Consider the following 12,094-nt stretch of genomic DNA (forward strand, 5'->3'; position numbering starts at 1 on the left):
CATCTTAGCTTCTACACCTTTCTTTAAACAATCCATATTAGCTTCTACACCTTTCTTTAAACCATCCATCTTAGCTTCTACATCTTTCCTTAAACCATCCATCTTAGATCCTGTTGCCTTTTGTGCAAGTGACACTTGTTGTACTTGTTCTTGTAATTTTGATATATAATATAGAATTTCTTTTTCTTCTTCGTGAGTCATGCTAGAGCTTTCAGGTTCCTTACTAGGTGTTTGAATTGTATTTCCTCGGGGCATCAGTTATCGATAATAATGCTCTACTAGCCCTTTGAATTCCTTCAAAATAAATTTTCAAACCACTCTTAAGCAAAAAATTTAAAAGAATCTACACACGTTTTTTTCACTTTGTAGGAGCTTGATATTTCCTCTGATGTATCTCTATATTTTCAGATCATCCAGCTCTAAAATTGCAACCTATGGTAACCCTCTATGTCCTCTTTCTAATGCCACCAGTCTGATCCAATTTGGATTCTCCAAGGAAGAGTTATGCGAAATCTCCCACAGTGACCTGATTATAGACTAGTTCAGTAGATCGAACTTGTACAACGTGCCACGAGTCACTGTTTTGTCCTTTGGCTCTAAAACATATATACAAGAAACTAAAATTTGTCCTCTTTCCGCACCTTCTTACAAAATTTCAATCCAATGCTCAGGGAAAAAGTTATGACGATTCTCCCCAGGTCACCTGTTTGGAATGTAATTCAGGAGTCTGAAAAAGACCAACCTCCTTAGATCATATCTCCACAAATATAGTGCAAAAAGCTCTAAAATTCGGACCTAAGATTCAGTGCGATGTCTTATCAAATGGGTTTTTTTTTTAACTTCTGAAACATCGCAAAAAAAAGTTACAGCAAAAGTTCCACGATTACCTGTTTGGAGCAGCGAAACCCTAGAATCCAAAGCTCTGATCCCAAATGTTATGAAACCAGCTCACAAAAAGATATAAAAGAGAGATCAACGCCTCAAAATTCAGCCTCTTCGAGGGGGAAACCTCCTTTACATTACATAAATGAGCAATTCTTGGATTATTCAAATGAAAAAACCTCCTTTCTATATATAGGAGTCTAAGGAGTCACAATATAACGTAGCCGACCTAACAATAATAATACAAAGCCACAAAAATAACAATAGAGGGATTCTATGGGGCACAGTAATAACAATGTGGGGGCAATAGGGGCACAACAATAATAATAAGGGGTATAACTACAATAGTAATGGGGTAATCACTAGTATTATAGGGAGCCAACACACACAATGTTTATCTATACAAATATTTTTTGTTGTAAAATGCATCATGGAAGTGATGGTCATGGTTGAAGGCTTGTATTTTATCTAGTCCATGGTTTTCTAACTCCCAGTTGTACAACAAGTGATAAAGTTGTGATAGATTAATTTACCTTTTGTATAAGCATCATTAAATGAAATTATGCTCTGGAAGCACAAGGGAAGTATTATTCAGTACTATGGCAGTTTCCACGGTCTTGAGGAAATAGTTCTAGAATTTTGTAATAAATTGAATATAATGAAATCCATTGAAGTGAATTTCTTTCTAGCAATCTTTTATATTTCCAAACTTTTGATGTTCAGCTCCACTCCATTTTGGTGTCTTCCTTCTTATGTCAGTAAAGCAGATCCATTGCAATCACTGTACTTATCATTCAAATCGTAATCCCTTTAAATTATTAATTAACCAATTTAAGCTAAGAAGGAAGATCCTTGCAAGTTTCAACTCTATTCCATCTATGTTCTTCGAACATGCCAATAAAAACACTAGTTCATTCTTTGAAATCTACTCCCCTCACCATATTTCTATTGTTAATCAAATGGCTCTGTGGTGCATATAGTAATGACAATATTCCTATACCCACCTACCCCTAATAGTTGAAATGGCTTAGCCATTTTCTAGGAACTACAAAATCCCATGTTACATTACGCTTTATAAATGTTCCAAGAATTTGTGTCCTTGCTCATTTACCTTAACATAATTTAGAAAATTTGACAGCATTTAAAAATATCGATGCGGTTCATTTATTTGAAACAGAGTTTTAGGTTCTAGAATTCCACAAAAGGTATATTTAATGAGATTTTTTCATCATTTTTTTTATATTATGGAGAACCCAAAAATGTGACATTTATGTTGGATTCATTTTGAATCCAAATGAATCCATATTCCTTAGAATAATGAGTCCCAGGGAAATCATAGACATCTATGCATTGTCATGAATTTGACATGGCTTAGGCCTAGAAATGGCATTGGATCTAACAGAATTTATAAACTTTTCCATGCCCATAGTGCACAAAATACAAGTATAATCCCCAAATATATGGATCCTATGATTTAGATTCAGTGTAATACAAAAAGAAATTGATGGAGAAAATTATAATGGTATTTAATTATTCATGTCCATTTTCAAGGCTCAAAACTAAAACTACATGCTTGGAATATCCATGAAATAAGTTTGATTATTGGTAGATAAGACAATAATTAAGTAGAGGAATAATGGTGGCTTAAAGACCCTATTGTTGACATTAAAGCAATTGTATTTTAATATGACATCACGCTAGACCATAAACTAAATAGTGCCTTACAGAAGATTAAAGACAGCCAAAAATGTAAGTGTTATAGGTAAGTAAGACCTTATGTTTAAGACTTAATGATCACTGTGTGATCTAAATATTTCAAACAAAGATTTGGTCAACAAACAAGCTTGTATCATGGTAGCTCTAAAACCTCAACAACAATCATTGCCCCTACTTTTTCTATGCAAGACTCTTGTTGTCAGAATTCCTACAATTATGGTTACAATGTTTGTTACACTAAAACCTCAACAACAATCATTGCCCCTACTTTTTTCTATGCAAGACTCTTGGTGTCAGAATTCCTACAATTATGCCAAGCATCTTAGAAATCAGTTTAGTAATCCACAACTTGTGCCCACTATGCCAGCTCACAACCAAGAGGGATCACATAGAAGACACATTAACGATGAAAGTGGGCTTGGATGTCAATACAACATAACTACACTGGGGGCTTGAAACAATGTAAACAAGCCAGCATTATGTCACATTGAGAAGTAAGAGATCTCCAAAGTCTAAGAAAATAAATAGATACAATGTTGAGTTGGTTCAATGAATTCACTTCTAGTGTTATATTCTTAATAAAGGACTCTGATCCAAATGCAACTGTCCATAGGTCAAACAAGATGAGAAAATGATGGAATTCATCCTCGTTCATTGAATGTGTAAACACGCTAGCATTATGGAACATTGAGTAACAAGATATCTCCAAAGTAAAAAGAATAAATAGATACAATATTGAGTTGATTCAGTGAATTCACTTCTATTGTTACATTCTTAATAAAGTACTTTGATCCAAATGCAATGGTCTGTTGTGGGGAAAAATGCCTATTTAGGACGATCCTATCCACCTAAGGTGTGATAGCGCCTTAGCAACAAACGAATGCAGCTATCATGATTTCTTCCTTTATGAAGTATGAAAGAGAGGAGATCGGCAGACTTACCGTTATCTTCCGGTTGTCCCTCGAACTAGATCCTCTTCCCTTTGCGTGTCCACAGCTACTTGCCTCCTCGCTTGATCAAGAGAACAACTACTTGAATCCCACGAGATCACAAGAGAACAACTACCTGTGAAAAGAGCAACAAGAGAAGAACACAATACAAAGGCAAATATACATATTCATAAATGATTCAGGATTAGAAGTAAATCAAATATACTAATGCAATTACATAAAATACACTAGCATATAGGAAAGAATCAAGATAGCTTGATTGAAGGTAACAGGGTTCAGGAAGAGATACAACCCATAGGGCTCCAACCCAGCATCTCCTTCCCAGCAAAATAGACTTCCTTCTTCAGCTCCTTTCAAAGCATAACACACCCAATGTTTCTAGCCACAAACCAACAGCAATTCTTTGCAAATACTAAATTCCAACCTCCCTAGACCTCATGAGAGAGATCTATATATAGGAGTTTTGGAGAAAGGATGAGTCAGCTTGAGGCTGGCATGAAGCTGACTAGTGTCCTCTCCCACTTCAGTTCTTGAGTCCACTTGGAGGTTCTTGCTTCCACTTGGAGATTTGGAACCTCTTACTCATCACCAGTCGAATTCCCTGATCCAAGTGTCATTTTGGAAGCTTCCTGGGCATTGACACCTTGAGGAATGACTGTGCCACATGTCCAAACTCGCCCAGTGCAGGTAGCCTTCTTTGCAGTTGACATTCAATGCAGGTAGACAGTGGAGCAGTTGACATTCAGCGCAGATGCTCAGTGGAGCAGTTGACATGATCCAGAATTGCCTTGTTTTGAGTGTTTTCAGGTGGAGAACTTTTGTGAATTGCTGTGGTTACCTGGCCTTGTTCCTCTAGGGGTAGGAACAACATGTTTAGGGACTTTGGATCCCTTGATTATTGACATTTCATGCTCAGTGATGCAAGGCACAAAAATGTCTATAACAGTTGCCCCCTAAAGTACGAGGCCGTTTATCGGGTGAAATGCTTTATCGAGGAGGGTCCGAAGTTCATCCATCTGCTGGGAGGAGACCTGTAATAAAATACAATACAATACATTATGATTCATACTGCTTTCATGATCTAGCTGAGGCAGGCATTCCCATGCTCAGCTTTATAAATTCATTTTTGTACATAGAACAGACGATCGTCTGATGGTAGACTGATAAGTTTGGTGAAAATTATCATCCTTTGAGTAGGATGATCATCTGCTGCAATGATGTACATGTCAAATGTCTTTATATTTTCTGAATATATATCGCAGCCCGGATGGATGAAACTAGATCCGGGGTCTTCAAACTCGTTCGATCTTCACTCTAAGTACAAGTCGATCCATGTGAGAATTGCGCTGAAGTCGAACATGGAAAGACATTGCTTGATTACCGGTCAATGATGTAAACCGTTAACAAGCGCGAGAGGAATCACCGATAATGATAATGACCCTCAAGGTACTACAGTACAATTCACGTGGTGTGAATAAAGGACTTGACGTCGAACACCACGCAAAATCTTCTGGTCGAAGGTCATTGATGTATACCTGTCGCCGGAAGTGAGAAACTTGCCATTGAGGCATGCAAGCTTCAAAGTACTAAAGGGGTTGTTCCTAGATCAACTCCTTGGATAATGAGCTGATGTCGACAAGGAGCGATCCGTCAAAGGAGGGCCTTAATGAATCCCACATCAGTGACACGGAACGGAGCTAATGATTTTAATGGAGGTGAAAACAGTCTGTGACATATGATTCAGGGTGGCGGTCATGAATGGATGAAGGATAATGTATGGCAGTGGATGGGACCCGGTTGACTCTTTCTGAACGACTTCTCTTGAACATATGGCGACACTGATGTGATGGATTGGTAGCATTACCCCAAATATGGATGGTGTGGCAAGACCATGGTGATGCGACCGGTGAATGAAACAACCCAACCCGAATGTGATACGGAGGAAAAGTGTCATGTTCAAGAGCGACCTGCTACCATCAAAGTTTTCTTGATCTTTCCCAATTTTTCCCCAGTCATTGCTGACCAGTACCTCTTTATTTTTGTCAAGCTTGAGGAGGATAACATATGCTTGTTCTATAACCTGCCCTTCGGGCAAGCCCATCGCTATGTTTTAACGAGCCTAGCGATAGGGAAACTCGTTCTCATCTAAAGACAAGTTTGTCGCTATTTAATAATTCTAACGAGTCTAACGACAAGGATAACTCGGTCCTTTTCATTTTTAGAGAGTCTGAAAAGGTACATAAAGTTAACTCCAAAATTCCTTTTTCGTCATCTAATCCCTTAAGTCCGAAAAAGTATAAAACAATACAAAAGGGATGAGTTTTCGATATCTTTAACGAGCCGAATAAAACAAGCGCTCAACCTTTTTGTGCAATAATCTCTCAGGTCCAAAAAGATTAAAATCTAGAGGAGGGATAGCTCTTCTGGTCCTTTAACGAGCTAGAAGGCCAAAACTCGGCAATCTTTTCATATTTTACGAGTCAGATGAAAAGAGCTTAAAGAAGACTCGTCTTTTGAGGAATGAGTGATAAACAGGGATAGCAACTGATTCCAGGTACAGGTTGGAATTTTCCAATCACGGCAGTCTCACAAGGATGGCTAGGTGAAATCACTCTTCGTAGCTGTTCCTCAAAATGGGTAAACAATCATATGGAGGTGAACGATAGGCCAAATGAAAGTGGAGGTGACGGCGCACAAAACACGACCAAGGCTTTTATGGTTGATCAAGTTACATACTCGATGGTTATTTACCGGGATGGGTTCATTTTTTAACGACCTTGAATGCGCCAAAACACTGCTCAATCTTATGTTTATTTTTTAACGAGCATGAACTATGTGCTAAAACTGCTCGGATCTTGCTTTTCTATTTTTTTTTAACGAGCATAAATTCCGCGGTAAAACTGCTCGATCTTGCGTTTATTTTTTAACGAGCATGAACTTTATGCTAAAACTGCTCGATTACCTAGTCATAAGATAAGAGTGTCTCATGAAAGATTCCATTTTTTATAGAGCTTGCGCCTTACCAAATCTATGCTCCCTCTCATCCTTTCTTTATGCAAGTTCGGAAATGGCTAACCTAAAAAACAGATAAATAACCGCTCTTTCCTTGCACTCCAAAAGGTTTGCATGCCCCCAGGTATAAAACAGAGTTTCAAGGTTACCTCTCAATTTGCAGATAAAACATCCGTTTTACCGGGAGAGGCCTACCTCTTTCAGGCTACCCAAAGATTGTTCTGTTATTCTTTCAACAAAACACTTCTTCGGCGATGTCTACCGAAATAGACAGAGGTGAGTGAAAAGCAGATTATTCCACTCACATAACTTTGACAAAAGAATCCTATTCTAGAACAACCCCTCTTCCAACCACAGACGGGGTACGGACTAGTCATATTCTCCCGCGGAAACCTACCCTATACCCAAAGTTTCCCTGCCGAAGCAGGCTAGGATGCATGCCCCCTGGGTTCCAGTCATATCCTCCCGGATTACTCGCGCTCATCAGGAGGATGGACCGTGGGTTGAGACACTTCTTGCATGAATAGACCATTTATGGATGGCACATGACTATTTGCGATGTGTGATCCGGGAAACGAAAGTTGGTCCACGAGCTTGACCATTCTTCCTTCATGCAGAAAACACATTACTCTAAAGAGTGAGGAGACTACAGCTCCCATGCAATATATATAGTCTCGTCCAAGGAGTAGGTTATAATCCAAGGGTCCTTGGACGACCATCACGTTCATTTGAACGGTCTTCCCTTTCAATGTTATAGGCACATTGGGGAGGATCCCTAAAGGTCGACTGGTTCCTTTATCAAAACCTGATAGATTTCTCATCTCAGGTAAGAGTGCTGGAGAACCAAGCGCTCTCCAAGCAATAGAGGAAAGGATACTCACAGATGCCCCCTCGTCAATGATAGTGCCAGCCATTACCATTCTGTATATTTGACAAATAATTCTGAATGGCACACTGGCTGGCAACCGGGGTCTGCCTAGTTGGTTCCAATCAAAGGACACAACCAGGTTGCTTGGTGGTGGGACCGAATATATGGCCGGATAGCGCTCTGATGAACTTCCTTCCTGCGACAAAGGAATGGTGGCATTGCCCCCTTGATCATCAGATTCAGTGCTGATGAAGAGAACTTGGACGGTGTCGTCTGCATTCTCCTCTGTGATGGTGTCATTCGAAGATGGAGCTTCTGAAGGAAAAACCGGGTCAACTGCCGTATCAGCCTTTTGACTTTCGTCAGGCATGGATCCAGACGGTTCTTCTTCAATGACAGGTGCTTCGGCTGACCATCTAAGTGGCTCAGCCGGATTCTCAACTAGTGAGGGCCTTGGCAGGAGTTTTTGATATCCAGGAGGAAGATTCGCTCGCAAAATCGGGCGATCTTCCAGAAATCTTTTTGCCTCGTCTAAGAAGGGACAACGATGGATGGCGTGATCGCCTTCACACAGTCTACAGGGAAATTTAACTTTCCCATTCTGTCCTGGAGCTTCACTCCCACTAGTTGACGGTGAGCAGTCGACATGGCTATCAGAGGTCGATGCTCCCGAATTGTGCAGACGGGGGGACCAGTCTCTTAGTATCCGTGGGATACAGGGACAATCTCTATGGAAGTGGTCTCCACTGCATATGATGCATGGCGATTTAGGCCTTACAAGTGCGGTGTGTGGATTTTTGTTAGATGACATTTGCTTGCCCCCAGTCGCCTTAGGCTCCTTCTTCTTCTTTTCTTTCTTCTTCTTCTCCTTCTTCTCCTTAGGAACCCGATTTTTTGATCGACCAGTTCCATCAAGTGAAGAGGAAGGAGGGGAGGAAGATGAAGTGGAAGGCTGGGAGGCAACTCTTGTTTGATCTAACTGTTGACTCGATTGTTCAGGAGTGGTGGTATTCTGAACGACATTGGTCGAAAAGAGCCAAACTGGTAGGCCAATTGTCAGTCCTGGAAGCGACAATGTGGCCAAGTGCGGCGCACCAACATCTCCCCAAGAGGAGAAGGGACTAGGATTTCCACCCAAGGGAACTCCTTGGTTGGTGCGCTCCATCTTTTCGACCTAAATACCAACACAGGATTAAAGGGTGATTGTTCCGTTTAAAATAAATTGTTAACGACGCTTTTAGACACAACTTGATTTTTCAGTTTTAAAGAGTCAAGAAAAAGCTAAAGATGACTCTAGTCTCCTTCGATGTTTTAACGAGCCCGAAGTGACAAATGCTCGGATGGACTTTTTCTGTTATAGTGTCTGAAAAAGGCCAAAAGGAACTGCTCTGGAGATCTAGGCAGAGGGTGTGCCAAACCTTTCGCAAAACCACAAAATACGTTTTACGGTACGGGTGGTCGATCTTCGTGAATGCTGTGTTCATTGCATTGCGATCAGTAGGGCGGCCGACACGGCTTCCTAGGGATAAAAGATATATGCCTATAGGGGTCTCCCAATATATACGCGATGGTACGTGGGAGCACAAGTCCGTATTAGTGCAATCGTCCCTCAGGAGGAATCACCCACCTTCTTAGAGATCGACAGTCACTACGTTTAACGACGCCGGAACACGTCTCTACCTAGACCTCTACGATGAGCGTTATGTTGCAAAGCGTTGTTAGGTTCATTCAATATATTTTAAGTTGATCTTTTTAAAGTTTTCCTTTCAAGGTTCACCACGAGATGTATGATACAAATTCCTAAATGCAGTCTAAGATGATAAGCAAGCTTTTCAATCTTTCAACTTTGAAAATCCTAGCTACTAAGGGAAAAGAAAGCGACTATCTTTTCTCAAAGAGCAATCAGCACACTCTAATGCACTTTCCCTAAATCCAACATGCAAAATTATCAAATGCAAAATGCACAATGCAGGTGTTTGTTTTCACTTTCTTAGTATAAATGCCTACAAAGAAAGCTTTTTGCACAAATTTGAATTCTCTTTTACAATGATCAAAATAAACAAGTTCTTTTTCTTCGAAATCAACAAGGGTAGAAGAGATTACAATCACTTTGCGATTTTTTAAATAAAGACTCGTTTTGATACTTTGAAAAGAACAAATTCAAACCAATAAGCAAAAGTAAAACACTATAATCAATTTGAACAAACAGCCAAAGAACTCTCTTCTAAGTTCACTCTCAATCAGATCTGAATCAAAGGCTACAGAAAGACTACTTTACTCTTGCAAAGGAAGACTGTGAATGACGCCACAAACACATGAAAACATTCACAATCTTTTTTTACAAAAATTGAGGCGGAATTCAGGCAAAGAAAAGGGTTATCAGACCAGCACCTATACTTGGTTAAAGGCTGCAAAAACAGAGATCAAAACAGGGCAAAAAAGGACAAAGAACCCCAGCTGAACAAGGCCACATTGGTTCAGCGCATGTAGAACACTGTCAGTTTGAAATTCAGCGCAGGTAGCCCCTTTGGGACCTGCGTTGAAATGCAGACTGCCTTCATAGTGCCTGCAATGAAGAGAGAAACTCTCGTTTCTCTTGGTTTCTGGGTCACAAAATGCTCAAAAATCGACTGTTTCAGGCCAAATAAAAAACACAAGCAAGGTATAAATAGAGGGATGCTTTGATAGGGTACTAAAGACTATCACAAGGATCAATCAAATCATTTGTGGATCTAGTTCAAATCATAGACAAGTCCAACACACTGGATCAAAGCAGCAACTTTTACTTTGCATCCGGGAAGGATGCAGTTCAAGAGTTGCTGTCAAGTCTATGAAGTAAACAAATGACGGAAACACAAATGAAATGAGTAAACAATTTCTTCCCCAGTGGAGCCGCCAATTTTTTGTGGGGAAAAATGCCTATTTAGGACGATCCTATCCACCTAAGGTGTGATAGCGCCTTAGCAACAAACGAATGCAGCTATCATGATTTCTTCCTTTATGAAATATGAAAGAGAGGAGATCGGCAGACTTACCGTTATCTTCTAGTTGTCCCTCGAACTAGATCCTCTTCCCTTTGCGTGTCCACAGCTACTTGCCTCCTCGCTTGATCAAGAGAACAACTACTTGAATCCCACGAGATCACAAGAGAATAGCTACCTGTGACAAGAGCAACAAGAGAAGAACACAATACAAAGGAAAATATACATATTCATAAATGATTCAGGATTAGAAGTAAATCAAATATACTAATGCAATTACACAAAATACACCAGCATATAGGAAAGAATCAAGATAGCTTTATTGAAAGTAACAGGGTTCAGGAAGAGATACAACCCATAGGGCTCCAACCCAGCATCCCCTTCCCAGTAGAATAGACTTCCTTCTTCAGCTCCTTTCAAAGCATAACACACCCAATGTTTCTAGCCACAAACCAACAGCAATTCTTTGCAAATACTAAATTCCAACCTCCCTAGACCTCATGAGAGAGATCTATATATAGGAGTTTTGGAGAAAGGATGAGTCAGCTTGAGGCTGGCATGAAGCTGACTAGTGTCCTCTCCCACTTCAGTTCTTGAGTCCACTTGGAGGTTCTTGCTTCCACTTGGAGATTTGGAACCTCTTACTCATCACCAGTCGAATTCCCTGATCCAAGTGTCATTTTGGAAGCTTCCTGGGCATTGACACCTTGAGGAATGACTGTGCCACATGTCCAAACTCGCCCAGCGTAGGTAGCCTTCTTTGTAGTTGACATTCAACGCAGGTAGACAGTGGATTAGTTGACATTCAGCGCAAATGCTCAGTGGAGCAGTTGACATGATCCAGAATTGCCTTGTTTTGAGTGTTTTCAGGTGGAGAACTTTTGTGAATTGCTGTGGTTACTTGGCCTTGTTCCTCTAGGGGTAGGAACAACATGTTTAGGGACTTTGGATCCCTTGATTATTGACATTTCATGCTCAGTGATGCAAGGCACAAAAATGTCTATAACATGGTCCATAAGTCAAACAAGATGGGTAAATGATGGAATTCATCCTCATTCATGCTCAAGGCTTACAACAGGAAATTGTGGATTCAGAACTTATCTCTTATGGCTAACATTTTTCTTCAAATTTCATGGTTCTGTCAATTTGAACTCCAAAGATCAAATCTATTGCACTGTGACATTGATCAATCTATGGCTTACCTTGAGTCTCAACACCTGTTGTGCCCTCCTCATCCTACACTAACTTGCCCATCAGTTGGAAATTTTTACTCATTGTTACAAGGGGCCTTGAATAGTTTCTTAATGGCCATAGAACTTTGCTTAAGGAAGAAAGTCAAAGCTCTTATTTTAAAGTCAATTTGCATGGTATAACTTGCTAATGATTTATCCTATTTGGTAGAAAACAATGATATTATTGTAATTATTGAATTTTATGATATTGATAAAAGCTTATATCTAAACTTCTTTTTTGTTTTGTATATTGACCTTCAAATTTATATCTTGGTCTGTGATTCTAAAATTTTACAAGAGCATGATAGTCTTTACTAGTTAGTTGTTAAATTGCATGTTGTTTGTTTCTTTCCACATAAAAGCTTCAAAGGAATATCATTATTACAAAAATTTAGAACAAATGTTGTTCTTCCTCCTTTTGGTGATGAAGCATGGAAGTTGTTCCTCGGCCTC

The sequence above is a fragment of the Pinus tabuliformis genome, chromosome 3_2, assembly GCF_031772625.1.
Source record: "Pinus tabuliformis cultivar Carrire ecotype Pingquan chromosome 3_2, CPIR1, whole genome shotgun sequence".
NCBI classification, from domain to species: Eukaryota; Viridiplantae; Streptophyta; class Pinopsida; order Pinales; family Pinaceae; genus Pinus; species Pinus tabuliformis.